Genomic DNA, 18,136 nt, shown 5'->3' with positions numbered 1-18,136 from the left:
GCAGAATTTTCAGGTGTTTCACCAGATACATAATGGAACTCGGCCCATCTGTTGCCGCCATGCTGGAGACCTGAAGTTTCAATCATAGCAGCGCAATATGAATGCCCCATACTGTCGCTCTTAATCATGGAAGTCGTCTCCATGGCTGCCTCCACATGTCGTCCCCTTAGCAAACGAGCCGTGTCAGGCTCATTTTTCGGGTGTTTCACCAGATAAGTTATGGAACTTGGTCACTATGTCGCCACCATGCTGTGTTATCGACTAAATATACCGTCAACCTTTTGTTCACATAGGAAATCATTTAAGCGATTCTTGCTCACCTCCTTTGGTTTCTCTCTGCCGCCTTAACCAGGCAAAATACTGATACTTACAGTGCTACACGTTATCCTCGCCAAATGGAATTTTTTTAATTGGTTTGAAGCCTGAGTCCATTTAGGGTATGTCGCCATGCCACTCTCTAGCCTGCCGCTGCTGCCGCTGCCTCTGCATGCCGTCTTCTATAGTGTCAGGGTCAATTATTGGATGTTTTAGATGCTATCTAGCCTCATTCGGTCACTCTGTCATGGCCATGCTGTTGCCCATAATTTTGGCATAATGATGCGATTAAGCAGCCTCAGAGGCATCCATGCATGCTGCCCCTGTCTCCATTTCCGTGGTGTTTGGCCAAGCTTCCCTGTGCAGAGCCTTGGTCCTCTTGAAAAATGCTTGAGTCTCCCATTGACTTCAATGGGGTTCGTTATTCGAAACGAGCACTCGAGCATCGGAAAAAGTTTGACTCGAGTAACGAGCACTCGAGCATTTTAGTGCTCGCTCATCTCTAGTCCTGTTGTCTACTAGTGAGGCACATGGGGGTCTCTGGATCCCCCCAGGCACCACAGTATGGCTATGAGCGTTGTGTCTTTCAGAATCCATCTACATTACTCTTATTTATTGTTTATATTATCATGTCTTGCTTACAGTAGGAATGTAAGTGTGGTGTGCAGTGCCTGCAATCTTCTGGTTTATGGTGCACAAAACAAATAAGACTTACAGTTTATTACAGATCAGAGTTAGTCCCTGAAATGCTTCTTTTACACATTTGCTGTCCTTGACTTTTGTTGTCCAGATGATAACATGAATAAAAGTATTTCTGGTGTAATAAAGTACACTTTTCATGTCCCGGCCTTATCCTCATTCAGACTTCAGGAGGAGATAGGGACTGATTCCAACATTTCATATAAATGTCTGCCAGCCTGCCTAGAAGAATTTACTACATGAAACTATAATACCATGATGCAATGTATTATAGGTACTAAGAGTAGTAGAAAGGGTGGCTTTTATTGACTGACATCCTGTAATATTGCATAACTAAGGATTTCCAGCTAATAGAAGCTTTCATCTAACAGAACCACATGACATTCAGTTGCTAGTTTATAGCATAAAATTCTGTATGTTTTTATTTTACATAACCCCTATGGGACTCAGCCTATTTTGGCCTTTAGGACGCGGCCCCATTTTTCAAATCTGCCACGTGTCACTATAAGTGGTTATGGAACTAAATAAGATATCTAGGGGATTTTGAGATTGTTTTCTCGTGACACATTGTCCTTCAAATTAGTTTAAAAATTTGGATGATGTGGATCTTTTGTGTTCAGTTATGAAAAAAATCAAAATTTGGCAAAAATTTGGAAAAATTCTTTATTTTCAACGTTCTAAATTCTCTACTTTTGATGCAGATAGTCATAGAACCCAAATAAATTCATAACTTACTTTTCCCAAGTGTCTGCTTTATGTTGGAATGGTTTTTTAAGATTCCACATATTTTACTAGAATGTTATGAGGGTCAGAATTTAGGTGCCATTTTTCAAATTTTTTTGTAAAATCGCCAATACCTGTATTTAGATGGACCTGCTCAACTTCTAATTGACTGTGAGAGGCCTAAATAATAGCGAGACTCGTAACTAACGCCATTATGGAAACTACACCCCTCAACGTATGAAAAACGCCTTTTAAGAAGTTTGTTAACCCTTTAGGTATTTTATAGGGGTTAAAACAAAATGGAGGTGCAGTCTACAAATTGTAATGTTTTTTCACAATACACTCATTTTGGGTGGAAAAATTAAACATTTGCAATGGAATAAATGAAAAAAAGGCTCCACAAAGTTTGATACCCAATTTCTCCTGAGTACAGGCAGTCCCCTACTTAAGGACACCCGACTTACAGACAACCCATAGTTACAGACAGACCCCTCTGACCTCTGGTGAAGCTTTCTGAATGTTTTACTATAGTCCCAGGCTGCAATAATAAGCTGTAAGGTGTCTGTAATGCATATTTATTGATAATCCTTGGTCCCATTACAGCAAAACATGTTTAAACTCCAATTGTCACTGGGGCCAACATTTTTTTGTCTGGATCTACAATTATAAAATATACAGTTTCGACTTACATACAAATTCAACTTAAGAACAAACCTCCGGACCCTATCTTGTACGTAACCCGGGGACTGTCTGTACACAGATACCCCATATGTAGTGGTATCCTGCTGTATGGGCGCAGGGCCAGGAATAGAATGAAAGGAGCAGATTTACTATGTCACATTGTCTGGTACATAATTTTGGGGCTTCTATAGCTAATTGGTGAGATTTTATTAACCATACCATAAAAATAGTATATTATTTGTATTCTGCCACGATGACGAAAATACCTCATTTATATAGATTTCTTATTTTTTTCCCATTTTTACTGAATAAAAAGTAAAACAAAAATGTTGTTAATTTTAGCATCACAGTCTTTCATATGCATAAATTTTTTATTTTTCGTCTCACAAATCTGTTTAAGGGCTTATTTTTTGCGAGAAGGATTGTTCTTTTTAGTGTTCTTAGTTTAGAGTGGATAACATTTTTTAAATCCCTTTTTTTTTTATAAAAGCATTTTTTATAGGGTATTAATTAAAAATGATCTTTTTATGGGGTTCACTTTGTGGATCTTATTACGATTCTGTTTTATTATGCAGATTGTTACGGACGCAGGGATACCAAATATGTTGGGGTTTTGTGTATTTTATTCAATTGTACTGAATAAAAACTAATTTGGAGAAAATTCATTTTAGCATCACCATCTTTTCATATGCATAACTTTCTATTTTTCGGCTGACAAATCTGGTCAGGGGCTTCTTTTTTGCGAGAAGAGTTGTTCTTTTTAGTTAGCTTATTTTAGAGTGCGGAACATTTTGTTATCACTTTTTAGAGCATTTTTTTAAAGGTATTAATTAAAATGTTTTTTGCATTTTGTTTTCTCCGGCGTTTACCGCCTGGGTCCCGTAACAATTCCGTTTTATTATACAGATTGTTACGGAAGCAACAATACCAAATATGTGGCTTTTTTGTGTTTTTGTGGGGTTTTTTTATACTTTATTAAGTGTTTTTATGGGAAAGTGACATTTTTGGGGCTTATATTTTTATGTATTTTTTTATTTATTATAATGTGTGAACTTTAGTGTTTTTACATTTTTTTACTTTTCCATACTTGGACTTGATCGCAGTTTCAAGTTCAATACACTGCTCTACAATACTAATTTATTGTACAGCAGTGTAAACTGTCTGAGCATGCAGACACATGCGCAGTTTACAGTCAGACCCGGAAGGGGTCTCACTGTTCAGAAGATCGGGCAGCCCCGGGGCACTCGGCAGTCCTCGGTGCTGCCCAGAAGTGGATCGGATCACCGGTAAGCGGCACGGGGGATCCGATCCATAGCAGGAACACCCTTACACGCCACGGTCGTGCTTAACCACGGCGTGTAAGAGGTTAACACCCGCGATCGGAGTCGGCTCCGATCGTGGATGTAAGCGCGCAGTGTCAGCTGTGAGCCAGTGCCAGAAGCAGAAGGTTATAGCACATCCCTGTGCACTAAGCATCTAGCCGCAGAGAAGTACTATAACGTCCTGGTGCGCCTAGGGGGTTAAAGGGGTATTCCAGGCATAATTCATATACAAATGGGTCCTTAGAATTTAAGCTAATATGTAAATGTAGTTATTATTAAAAGTTTGTTCCCCTTAGCAGAAAATGCGGCTACATACACTGTAATGAAGAATTAAAATGGTACTGTCCCTTTTTAATCAGCCCATTGAATTACTCCATGCGGAGCAGACACAGATCAGAAGATGAGAATAAATACAGAAATGTCCACAGCACCAATTCTTAATATACCCTCATACTATTGCACAAAAACAAAAATATTATTCCAAAATTTTCATTTTGCTGGATATCCAATACAAAATTATAACAACAATAGTAAAAAGTAGGAAATAAAAATATATTCTTAAATGATATACTCAATAAAAAATCCAATATTACACATATTGAGAACAGAAATACTTGTAAAGTTCAATGTATACGAATAAATCTACAATCCTCTTAGAATAGAGTGTTGTCTTAACATGTACCATGATATAAAGTGCTTAGAAGGAGTAGTTGTAGCGTACATACAGTACTGGTCATAACCATTTTTACTTTTTTAAGGTAGTATTCAACAGGTAATGACTTTAGTATTGTGCACAATATAGATGTAACCAGTGGTATATATATCCTTCAGTTAGTGCTAGCTCACATACACCACCCTTAGTAAGTAGTAAGGTATTGCTGTGTTCCCTAAATGTCTCAGGACAAAATGGTATGTTAGAGTGATCACACGTATATTCAATCTGATTTGGAGTTTTACTCACATATCTGCTCTCCATTCTGGTTTTTCAGCGTTATGTAAATCCCACTGTCCATGCGTTAGGCCATTAAGCACTTACTGTGTAATACGGAACTCCGTTGTTCACTGTAATGTTATGCCTTTCTATGGCATCGTGGTCCAAGTTGTTCTCCATTTACAGAAGGAGTGGTACCATCAATCCAGGCATCCTGATGGGGACACTTTAGAGTGGGAGAAAATGGAGTACTGTCCACATCTGTTTTCTGCAAATAAAGGTTAGTTCTGCAATGGGCTTGTTGCTAGAGGCGTTTTGGAGGTTCTCCCTTCTTTCTCAATAGCTGAAATCTAATGCCCATTTTTCTCTTTCTGTGTCATTTCCTGGAGAAAAGTAAATATCAGATTTTTTGGGAGATTGGGAGAAAACCCGTACTGGATTCATAGTTGTTCATATTTCTCAAATATGTCATATCTTTTTATTTTTGTATTTTTTTTTTATCGGTCTTCCTTTATTTATATGTGCCTAAATGGAAAAAGAAGATCAATTTCCCTACAAGAGGTTAAATATTGATAAATATTGATAATATTACCAATATGGAATGGTGGAGACTAGTTATGGTCCAAGATAGGCACATTAAACATGTATAAATAGGCAGCCCCCGGGTTACATACAAGATAGGGTCTGTAGGTTCGTTCTCAAGTTAAATTTGTATGTAAATCGGAACTGTATATTTTATAATTGTAGCTCCAGCCAAACTTTTTTTGGTCTCTCTGACAACTGCATTTTTAAAATGTTCGATTGTCATAATACACACCAGTTATACTGATGGTAGTATGATACATGCAGCAATATTACTTTTGTGTATTTAATTGTATAATTTAATTGTTTAATTCCATAATTCCCATGTCTTGTAATTTAATATTGTATATTCTATTCTATATGCATAACTTTATTTAGAGAAGTTAGAAAAATGGAGCGGCACTGTGAACCGGCGAATTAAAATCCAAATGTGGGTGCAAGCTTGCTGTGGTCCGACACTGGGATCCCAAAACTTCAATTCAAGACAGGGAAGCAGCTCTCCGTGAAGAACAAGTGTTTTACTTTACAAGTTGGAAATTTTTAAGTTTTCAAGAAAACAGTAGTACAAGGCGGGTTTATAATCCCCCTCACAAATGTTGCCACTAGACATTCGATTCCCCCTCCCCCCTTACTTAATTCCGAGTTCATCAGCCCCCAAATTAGTGCAAAGTTCATCCCCCCTTAAATAAAGCAGACTACAGCAGCAGCCCCTTCCCCCCTTATTATTTATAGCAGAGGTTAAGCAACAACCCCACTCCATTACTTACACAGGTTCTCTAACCATAGCAATTATCCACAGAATAGGCCCCAACGCATACACCGACTGTTGCTCTCTCTATCCTATGGATAGGGCCTAACTTTCTATGGCTGCAGTGCCCATTTAATGCTGAAGCAGGGTTTGACTGCAGATCCCTCTCCCCCAATAACATTAAGGGCAGAGTTCAACAGCCCCCTGCCTCCCCCTTGTATATTCAATGCAGTGTTCTGCAGCAGGCCTCCATTATCTTAACTAATAAATACAAAGTTTAGGAGGGCCTGTCAAACTAAATAAACTCTTTACTTACCTCCTTACCTCCCATCTCTCCCGTCTCCAGCCCCTGGCGGCTTCTTCCTAATGCAGTCAGAGACACATCAGAGCGCTATACCTGCACATGGTATATGATGCAGGGGTTGCGTACCATGACACCTGCGTCCTATACAATGTAGGTTGCAGCCATGCAGGTGACGTGGTATGCGCCCCCTGCATCATACAGTGTGTGCAGGCAGAGAAATGCACTGCCTGTAAACACTGCATAACACACTCCCATAATCAATTACAGGGATGTCAGACACAGCTACAATTGATTATCTGTTCCTCCTTATGGATTCAATTTGCCGCCGGGCAGATACGGCCCTTGCCAGCCCTGGGGCCCAGTCAGGGTTGCACACGCTGCAACCACAATCATTACACCCCTGCTTTTCTTCATTTTAGCGGACTGTTTCATTTAAGATTAGTATAACAGACCTTGGTTTACAAAAAATAAGTCACAGGATGTTATAATTACTTTTCTTTATTAAACTGTCGTGGTCACTGTAAATATTTCCAACAACTGAGGTAATCGGACCAATAAATGAACTAGAAAGGAATAAAACTTTCTTTGAACGGTTAATATTTTGTAAAAAATTGTGATATATCACTCCTTTACCTTACAGACGTGTATCTGTGTCTCTCTCAGCAGGAATCTCTTTGTGAAGGAAATTATCTACCTTATTTCTACAGGAATGTTGGCTAAAATCTTTGTATCTTGCTCCTCATTGTGAATAAGTTATCTTTTATTCAGTTTTGTCTGGTTTTTACCTCAAGAATTTCCTGTTCCTATTTTCATACAAGTCCCTCGGCTCCACATCGCTGACTCTTTTGCTCATCGTCTTGTTCCGATGATGTCACTAAGCCCCGCCCCTTTCACCCCTGTAGCCCTGCATTTATAACAGTAATGGGAGAATAATCTAATGGCACCTAATTACATCCTGCATTTTTATTTTTAGATGCATACCTGTATATAATATATACACATATTAACTGAATATATACAAACAAACAAAGAAATCCAAGCATAGGAAAATGCAGCAACCACAACAAACTACTTGCGGGAAGTAGCTCATGATGTTGTGACATATTTCACATTTTACTACGTTTCTGTAACCTTTACGTATTGTAAAAATAATCTGTAATTGTTATTAGTGATACTTGATACTGCTAAAGGTATTTTTCCTTGGTACATCAAATTCCTTGAGAATGAGAAAGTTAGAACCCATCCCAGCACATATTCTGAAGCCATTGGGCAGGGTCCAGAGCAGGGCTTTCACGGCACAACACCTCCACGCAGGCACAGTCTTTTCAGGGTTAACACTTCAGGTGCCCGAGCAGCGCTCACACAGCAGGGAGATCAGTGTGACACAATTAACATACAGTTGAATCACGGTGGGGGCCTCAACCCAATGTGGCAGAAGGTTTAGGCAACACATTTCATGGTTCAGCCAGTATAAGATCCAGGGATCAAAATCCAACTCTTGGGGTTTCTCCGCACTAAATGGCACCCATTATCTTTGTGATGCCAAAAACTAGATGTAGCGCCCCGTCCCCATAGGCCAAGGGTACTGACAGGGGACCAGGGGCTACCACTGTGCTCACTGAAAGGGGGAAGGAAAGGCCTTGTAGGGAAATGTATGTGACGCCAGTCGGGATAATATTCACTGACTTTGGCCCTGGGAGATAGGTGTTGTGGGTCAGCGAGATGTTATAAAGCCTTCCCGACTAGGGCTGGCTCCCAGGTGGTGAATGGAGGAGGTTTATATCACTTGCCTTGTGGTAATGGGGGCACTCAAATAGAAAAATTGCACACTTGCATTTGAACTTGAACTTTATGAATGCTGGCCACCTTGGTGAGATATCCTCCTTAATATGATTCTCAATTGCTTCTCATTGTGCTTCTCAGCTGCACTGCACTTTACTTCTCATAAGCACAACCTCTGCTTGCTGTGCTGAATTCACTCTGCTTCCTCTTTGCTCAGCTCCTCTGAGCCCCCAGGCTCTACTGTCTGTCTCCTCTAGGGTATGCGGCTTTTACTGCAGACTACTTCTGTCTAAACCTTTCTTTATTAAACATATAACAATTAAAGGTATATACTGTAGGACAGCGGCTGGAAAGGTAATAGATGGCGTATATATTCCTTTCAGGTTACTTCTTTACCTGTGGTAAAGGGTTAATGCACTGACCAGAAACTGCACAGCCCTAATTACCAAGTGCAGGTGGGAGAAGGGGTTTTATCCCAGAGCTGCATACTGGGCTGGAGCTCTGTGTGAGAGACATTGCTCTGGAAGGCTAGCCAGCCGTGTGTCACTAGCCGCTGTGAGTACGCTGCTTTGCTAGAGAGGGACCTGCTGATGTACAAGTAGTGCTCAGACGAGCCTTTGTTTTATTTTACTTGCCTGTAAAGCTGCATTGTTTTGGCTGCCAATAAAAGCCGCAAGGAAATCGCATTTCTGCCGTCAAGCTTGTCTGTGTCTCTGGACTTTGTCACATTAAAACTGAGTCCGCTACATCTTGGTGGAGGATGCGGGCAGTTTCTTAAAGAGACAGTACTCTCAAAGGGATGGTTGCAACAGACAAAGGCCTGACTAAACATGGAGGAGCTTATAAAGCAGCTGGTGCAGTCCAACATCAACCTCCAACAAGCAAACGCTCTGCAGCGACAAGTGCATAAGGAAGCGGTAAAGATGCACCAGACATCGGTGAGAGAGCAACAGCAGCTGAACCAGTCCCTCCAGCAGCAGTTACAAGTCTTGGCTGAGAGACAAGTGACAGCTCCAGCATTGCAGTTTATGCCACGCCATTTGGTGCAAAAGACGCTAAGAAAGATGACTCCGGAAGATGACATTGAGGCGTATCTGGGTACCTTTGAAAGGATTGCCGAGAGAGAGAGTCTACCCCAGGACCAGTGGGCGGATGTGTTGGCCCCATTTTTGTCAGGAGAACCCCAAAAAGCCTACTTTGACCTGTGAGTGCAGGATGCAAAAGTTTATGCAAAGCTGAAAGGGGAAATCCTGGCTAGGCTAGGGGTTACCTTGGCTGTCCGAGCCCAGCGTGTCTACAACTGGGAATATGATCCTGACAAGCCTGTACGGTCTCAGATGTATGACCTCTACAATCTCACCAACAAGTGGTTGCAGCTGGAAGCCCTCTCCACAGACCAGATTGTGGACCGTGTGGTCTCTGATCGCTTCATCCGCGCCCTACCAGTGAGGATGCAGCGCGGCCTTGGATATACGAATCCTAAAAGCATTGATGATTTGGTTTCTGCAGTTGAGAGGTTCACTGCTACAGAAGAGTACCTGCAGGATGTGCGTAACCCTGGGAACAAAAGAAAACCATGCAGTGGTAAGACTGTTCCTATTGTTAAAGGAATGAGACTGTCTGTTAAAGAGGGTGGTGACCCCTCAGAGGGCCAAGCCAAAAGACTATCAAATCCCCGAAGGGACATGGTGCCTGGTGCTCTGGCACAGATAGTTTGCTTGCGTTGCGGTGGTTTAGGACATGTTGCTGCAAGTTGTCCAGAACTAACTGAACCCATGGACTGCGATTTGGGCAGGCGCAGGTCTTATTTTGCAAGGCCCTCATATGCTGCCCAGAAAGACATTGTAAGTGAGCAGCAAGTGTGCCCAGTCAAGATTGGAGGGCATCATGTGATGGCCCTGCTGGACTCGGGAAGTCTAGTGACTTTGTTGCATGCCAGCCTGGTCGACCCTGACCAAGTCCAGACCCGCTGGATGGGGGTGGTGTGTATACATGGTGATTCAAAAGACTATCCCACAGCCTTGGTGAAACTGGAGACTCCATGTGGGTCAGTGAGGCATGAAGTGGGCGTGGTTAAAGACTTGATGCACCAAGTCATACTGGGGTGTGATTCTCCTCTGTTTTGGAACCTGTGGGAAAATAAGCAAGCTAAGGTGTGTAGGTCAAATCAAAATGTGAAAAATCTATGTAAACTTTCAAACACGGTGACAGAAGCACCAAGGGAAATGGAGAACTTTCCTTTAGAGGTCCTCGCTGGAGACTCAGAAGAAACTTCGCCTGAGACTGAGTTCTCTGCCGTACAAATTGCAAAGGGAAACTTTGGTACAGAACAGTTGAGGGACCCCAACCTAGCTAATGCCTGGAAGAATGTAAAGGTGATCAATGGAGTTTCCCAAGAACCAGGTAGAGAGTTGATGTATACACATTTTATGGTAAATAATGATTTGCTGTATAGAGTTAAGAAAACCGACTCTGAGGTTGTGGAGCAACTTGTGGTACCACAGTCACACATACGCTTGGTATTGGAGCTGGGCCATTCACATGTACTGGGTGGGCACCTGGGGGCAGAAAAGACCAGGGAACGTATGGAGAGGAGGTTCTTTTGGCCCGGTATCTATAAGGCAATAGAGGACTTCTGCCAGTCTTGCCCAGAGTGTCAAATACACACCCCTAGACCACACTTCCGTAGTCCGCTGATCCCACTACCCATAATTGAAATACCCTTTGAGCGCATAGCTATGGATTTGGTTGGACCCCTTCCTAAGTCTGCCAGGGGGCAGCAGCATATTTTGGTCGTACTTGACTATGCCACACGTTATCCCGAGGCCATCCCTCTCAGAAACACCTCTTCAAAAGCAATAGCAAGGGAACTATTCCAAATGTTCACTCGAACGGGGATCCCTAAAGAGATACTAACTGACCAAGGGACACAGTTTATGTCAAAGGTCACCAAAGAGCTGTGTCATCTCCTAAACATTGCCCAATTACGTACATCTGTATATCACCCACAGACGGACGGTCTGGTTGAAAGGTTTAATAGAACCTTAAAGGGGATGCTCCGTAAGGTAATTGACAAAGATGGAAAAAACTGGGACCGCCTCTTGCCCTACTTGATGTTCTCTATAAGGGAGGTGCCACAGGCATCCACAGGGTTTTCCCCTTTGAATTGTTATACGGTAGACACCCCAGGGGGCTATTGGATATACCCAAGGATACCTGGGAACAGGAACGCACACCACACCGTAGCCTTATTGAACATGTGAGTGAAATGCAGGAAAGGATGGCCGCCATAATGCCCATTGTGAAAGAGCACATGTTACAGGCTAAGGAAGCTCAAGCTAGGGTGTACAATAGGTCTGCAAAAGTCAGGTCCTTTCAACCCGGTGACCGTGTGTTAGTGCTTGTGCCGACAGTTGAAAGCAAATTTTGGCAAGGCCCCTATGAGATTCGGGAAAAACTAAGTGAGGTAAACTATAGGGTGTATCAACCAGGGAAAAGAAAGCCACTCCAAATTTACCATGTGAACTTGCTTAAGCCTTGGAAAGACAGAGAGGTGCTGACTGCTGGAAGTTGGCCTAGAGATTCACCTAGTCATGAACTACCAGCAGTCCGCATATCAGAATCCTTGTCTGCAGTACAGGTACAGGAGGTCAAGGAGTTCCTACAGAGAAATAGAGAGACTTTTTCTGACCCGCCAGGGCGGACCAATGTCATACAGCACGACATAGTGACAGAGCCAGGCCAAAAGGTACGGTTGAGACCTTATAGGGTACCAGAGGCTCAAAGACAGACTATTTCAGAGGAAGTGGGAAAAATGTTGTCTCTGGGGGTTATAGAGAAGTCTAACAGTGGTTGGTCAAGCCCCATAGTTCTGATTCCCAAACCTGATGGCAGTCTTAGGTTCTGCAATGACTTTAGAAAGTTAAATGAAGTTTCAAAATTAAGACACCTACCCTATGCCACGAGTAGACGAATTGATTGAAAGATTAGGCCCGGCAAGATACATTACTACTTTGGATCTGACCAAAGGCTATTGGCAAGTACCACTTACTGAAGCGGTGAAGGAGAAAACAGCATTTTCCACGCCTGATGGTCATTTCCAATATGTAGTTCTCCCGTTTGGCCTGCATGGTGCGCCGGCTACATTTCAAAGATTGATGGACCTTATTTTACAGCCGCACAAGGAGTATGCGTCTGCATATTTGGACGATGTGGTTATTTTTAGCCCAGACTGGGAGTCGCATTTAAAAAAGATCCAAAGGGTGTTAAACTCAATTCGAGAGGCGGGCTTGACAGCCAACCCCAAAAAATGTGCCATAGCCCTGGAGGAAGCCAGATATTTGGGATATACCATTGGGCGAGGTGTCATTAAGCCCCAAATGGATAAGGTTGAGGCTATAAGAAATTGGTCTAAACCTGTTTCAAAAAAGCAGGTAAAGGCTTTTTTAGGACTAGCCGGGTATTATAGAAGGTTTGTGCCAAACTTTGCCACAATTGCAGCACCCCTCACAGACCTTACCAAAGGGTCAAAATCTGCTATGGTCAAGTGGGATGAGAAGGCAGACAAAGCGTTCCAACAGTTAAAGGAGGTGTTGTGCAAAAGGCCAGTGTTGATAGCCCCAAATTTCAGAGAAGAATTTGTGGTCCAGGCAGATGCCTCTAATGTCGGCTTGGGAGCTGTCCTCTCACAGATAGTCAATGGAGAAGAACATCCTGTTGTTTATCTGAGTAGGAAATTGTCTTCTGCAGAAAAGAATTATGCCATCATTGAGAGGGAATGTCTTGCACTTAAGTGGGCCATTGAGTCCCTAAGAGTCCCTAGGGAGACAGTTCAGGTTGGTGACGGATCATTCTCCCTTAAAATGGATGGCTCAGAATAAAGGGAAAAATGCCAGGGTAACCAGATGGTTTTAGCCTTGCAGGACTATAAGTTCTATGTGGAACACCGCCCAGGGTCTAAGCAAGGTAATGCTGATGCGTTGTCCCGTGTCCACTCTCTAGGGGCACAAAGTGCTCCTCCCCACAGGTCTGAGCAGAGGGGGAGGGTATGTAGGACAGCGGCTGGAAAGGTAATAGATGGCGTATATATTCCTTTCAGGTTACTTCCTTACCTGTGGTAAATGGTTAATGCACTGACCAGAAACTGCACAGCCCTAATTACCAAGTGCAGCTGGGAGAAGGGGTTTTATCCCAGAGCTGCATACTGGGCTGGAGCTCTGTGTGAGAGACATTGCTCTGGAAGGCTTGCCAGCCATGTGTCACTAGCCGCTGTGAGTACCCTGTTTTTCTAGAGAGGGACCTGCTGATGTACAGGTAGCGCTCAGACGAGCCCGTTTTTGTTTCCCCGCTTTGTTTTATTTTACTTGCCTGTAAAGCTGCATTTTTTTGGCTGCCAATAAAAGCCGCAAGGAAACCGCATTTCTGCCATCAAGCCTGTCTGTGTCTCTGGACTTTGTCACATTAAAACTGAGTCTGCTACAATACACAGTACATTGCCATTGCTGTAGGACCCGACATTTTACACAAAGTATAAATATCAAGATCACTGCTGACTTTGACCAGGATCGGTCTCTTCTTTATAAAAAGACCAATAAATAGCATTTTATTGTGTCGACTATCTCCCCCACTAAACTCAACAATAAATTAATTCTTCAATAGATCCTGATAGGAATGTATAAATCATTGAAGCTTCAAAGACTCAACTTGAACATCTGTCACCTGGACTTTGTCGTAGTTCTGCAGGACCATGATTATTGAGAACAATAAGGCCGCATTCACATGTTCAGTTTTTGAAGCCATATGCAGTTGTGGTCCTCCTCTTTCTCACTCCAATCCTTATAATAGGCTCAAATAGGTTTTCTCGTCAGACCAAAGTTCATAACAAGTTTATTGTTGTGAAAATTATTGTTTAAATAGCTAATTGTCAGTACCTGTCCAGCAACCGCACAACCAGGCTTGGCGCAAGCTGTCAGACTAGGTAAGTGGTGGCGAACTCACTCTGCAACATAATTGTGGCTAAGGCCCTGTCTACAGCAGATAAACTGCCCTGACAAGGGCGAACCCACTATCAGGAACCTAAATGATGGTCCTTCAGTGACCCTACAAGATGACAGGGAAGACTTACATTGTCTGGCAGTTGCCGGATGGGGAAGCCCACGGGTAACAGGAATACTGAGATAGACCAGTGTTCACACTGGTACACAGAAATGTAACAAGTCTGAGACAGGGAGAGTGGGATAGCACCGGGAGAGACACAACACTGAGGAACAAACAACAGAAACAGACAGACAAGCAGAGTCAGACGGAACGGGGTCAAAACCAAGATGGCTGCAAAGGTACAGAATCGTAAAGCAAAAAGAATGGTCAGTAGGCAAAGCAGAACTCAAAACACAGAATAGCAAACAGCAAACACTAGATACAGAGACTGAATAAGCAGCACCATATGAAGGGCTGGGCAGAATATAAGGCAGTAATGGACTCTACCTCCAGCACTGACTGACTCAGCCGTCCATCACTCAAACCGCAGCAGCAGACAAAACGAGTTCAAAGACACACCCAGCTTTCTCAAAGATCAGAAAGGGAGCTGTCAACCACAGACCGCTCTGGGTGTGGTTTTCCAGCAAGATACCTGAAACCAAATCCCACCAGAACAATTTGTGAGTTCACAAGAAGAAGGAAGCTATTGATTGATTTATTATTCTTAATGGGATTAGGTGTCTGTTTACATTTTTTTATCGATTATGTCCTGTGCTGCTATTTATGTGTGGTTTGGGTGTCTGTGCATGGGCCCATGCGTGCATGTGCTGGGTGTGAATGGGGATGCGTGTCTTATTGCAGTACATATATATTATCCATATGTTGATATGAAATCATGCATACATGTAACTCTCATGCTGGGTTCTAAACCAACAACCTTTAACCGGGCCGAGCCCTCTCCATAGCCGGTAAGTCTCTGCTGCATATTGCAGCAAAGGCTTACTGGTAACACCCACGATTGGTGCCGGCACCGATTGCGGGTGTTTTCTTGCTAATCGTCGCCGGCAAAGCTGCTGGCGGCTTCAAACAGATGGCGCCGCCATCTTTCCGAGGATCGGCGCTCCCCGTGTCGGCATCGGGGAGCGGCGATCCATCGCCATGGTAGCTTCGGGTCTCACGAAGACCCGAAGCTACTTCGGGTTAACCCATTCATTACAATGTGCTATCAGCACATTGTAATGTATGAGGAGTAAAATCCCCATATACTGCCATACTGTAGTATGGCAGTATATGGTAGGATCGATCAGACAACCTAGGGTTAAAGTACCCTAGGGAGTCTGAAAAATTGTAAAAATAAAAAAAAAGTTAAAAAAAAAAAATTATAATAAAAAAACCTAAAAATTCAAATCACCCCCCTTTCCCTAGAACTGATATAAATATAAATAAACAGTAAAAATCATAAACACATTAGGTATCGCCGCGTCCGAAAATGCCAGATCTATCAAAATATGATAACGGTTTTTCACTGCGTTTAACCCCGTTACGGAAAATAGCGTCCAAAGTCTAAACTGGCACTTTTTTGCCATTTAAAAAAAAATTTAAAATTCTATAAAAAGTGATCAAAAGGTCGTACAGTCCTAAAATAATATAACTGAAAACATCATCAAAAGTCGCAAAAGATGACACCACCCTCAACTCCATACAACAAAGTATGAAAAAGTTATAAGCACAAGAAGACTGCAAAATAAAAAAAAAATTTTTGTACATGAGGTTTTAATTTTTGTAAATGTATGAAAACATTATAAAACCTATACAAATTTGGTATCCCTGTAATCGTATTGAACCAAAGATTAAATTAAATGCGTCATTTGTGGCGTGAAGGGAAAGCCGTAATATCCAAGCCCACAAGAATACGACACAAATGCGTTTTTTCACCATTTTCACTGCATTTGGAATTTTTTGCCCGCTTCCCAGTACATGGCATGGAATATTCAATGCGATCACTATGAAGTGCAATTTGTTATGCAAAAAACAAGCCATCACATAGCTTTTTACGTGTAAAAATAAAAAAGGTATAGATTTTTGAAGGTGGGGAGTGAAAAATGGAAATGAAAAAACGGGAAAGGGCCCGGTCCTTAACCGGTTAATCCATTTTTTCTATCTTTAGCCATGCTGCTGCACTTTATTCATGCACTATATCTTATAGTTTTAATTTTTTTTACCCTCATACGTTTTTCACTATAGTTGCAGACGTTTTTCTCAGCTACTCCAACTTTATTTAAATTCCGCATTTTCATGAGTTAAGGAGACTTATCTAGTTCTCCTTATACTTGTTTTATTCCTAGGCACTTACACTGTCCAAATCGGCAGCTTGGCAGAAATACAGGAGTCTGTATCTCCTTTGGCTCCTCTGCCCGGCCGCATAATACATGTGCGCATGTGCGGTCACTGATACCCACGGCACCGGATGTGACATCATTAGGTCACGTGAGCCCTCCCATGGCATGTTCCGGCATGGGGTCGCCATGACACCCGGGCCGCACACCGGCAGCGCAGGACACATTCATTACACCAGGTATTTATACACAGACACCGCATCATTTGGGCACCCCTGAGGAAGCCACGATTTGCGGCGATACGCGTGGGGAATTGCCTGGGCTCCCTCCGCACCTCCACAATACATTTGGTAACATTCTGTCTTTAGCTCTGCATGTAGTTATCTGGGTCATTTGTTTTATTTGGGTACTTAGTGTGGCACACACACTCCCTATTGTTTGTTTGTTTGTACCGTGAGGACTGACAAATTCTTTATTTGCCCTGGTGGCGTTTTGTGGAGTTAGTGCATACTTGGTCCTTTTTTCTTAGACCCCTACACTGTGTAGTTCATCCTTGTTGCAGCTAGAGTACAATGTGTGGTATTGACTTTGTAATTGTTTCTGTGGTGTGTTCTGGGGGGCCCTGCAGCAGGTTGTTTGTCACTATCATATGACATTACCTGCTATGTCTGGTCACGAAGGCAGTTGATCTGCTTTTTCGTGTTTTAATTGTTTTTATACATTTTTGTCCATTTGAGTTTCCTGTTTTGTATAAATTTCAATAAAGTATTGTTAATAATTATGGCTACTTGACATGTGTCTTTCTTGCTTTTTTCATGTACTTTTCATGTGTGTAGCACCAAAAATTCTTTGATTTTCCTTTAAGGATTAGATTCCGTTTTCTTGTACCAATTTGTGAGTTCTGACACTAATATTTTTAATACTGTATATTTAAAATAAATGTATCAAGATCGCAAGAGCATCTGAAAGTGGATTTTTTTCCTATTTTTTCGACTCTATTCATTTCAAGCTATCACGTACCTTACAGTAGGGCTGTTGTCATGAACTGGCATGAACTGCCATATCTGTTTCTTTGTGCCGGTCACTAACAGGTTATCTTATGGAACAGATATATCCGCCCTATCTATTGAATTCTCTGTTGCAATATGTATGCTTGTGACTTCCGTTTGCAAATGTTTCTAATATGATATTTTATGACAAATAAGAAAATACACAGAAGTGATGTATTTGTATAGAGAGATTGATCTGAGTAGGAGTTGTAGTTCTATTGTAGTTTTATTGCCACGCCAAGGATATGCCTTCTCTCATGATTAAATAGTTCATGGATTGTAAGCTCCTGTGAGCAGGACCCTCACTCCTATTGTTTCACATGACAATGTTATAACTCTGTAATGTCTTATTTTACCCCCTGATCTGCAAAGCCCTGCAGAATATTATGGTGCTATTTATGAAGATTTATTATAATTACTAGGTGGATCATTTAGACTACAGTTATTTCTACTTTTTTTTTCAAAATGTTATATTGGGATTCTGCTAACATAAAGTAAATTTTATGGTCTGAAATTTAGTGCTGTTAGAAGTTCTTCTGATGCATAGCTAATATTTCCCTTCAAATAATGAAGTGATCTTCACATAGCCACTACTAGAGGGCGCTAGGGAGCTAATTGAATACAGTCTTTATACTCAATCTATTATACACTGTACATTTCAGGTGCTAGCAGAAGAAAGTACATGCTC

This window comes from Engystomops pustulosus, chromosome 1, assembly GCF_040894005.1.
Source record: "Engystomops pustulosus chromosome 1, aEngPut4.maternal, whole genome shotgun sequence".
NCBI lineage: Eukaryota > Metazoa > Chordata > Amphibia > Anura > Leptodactylidae > Engystomops > Engystomops pustulosus.
The sequence above is the reverse complement of the archived record's forward strand: the minus strand, read 5'-3'. Positions refer to the sequence as shown.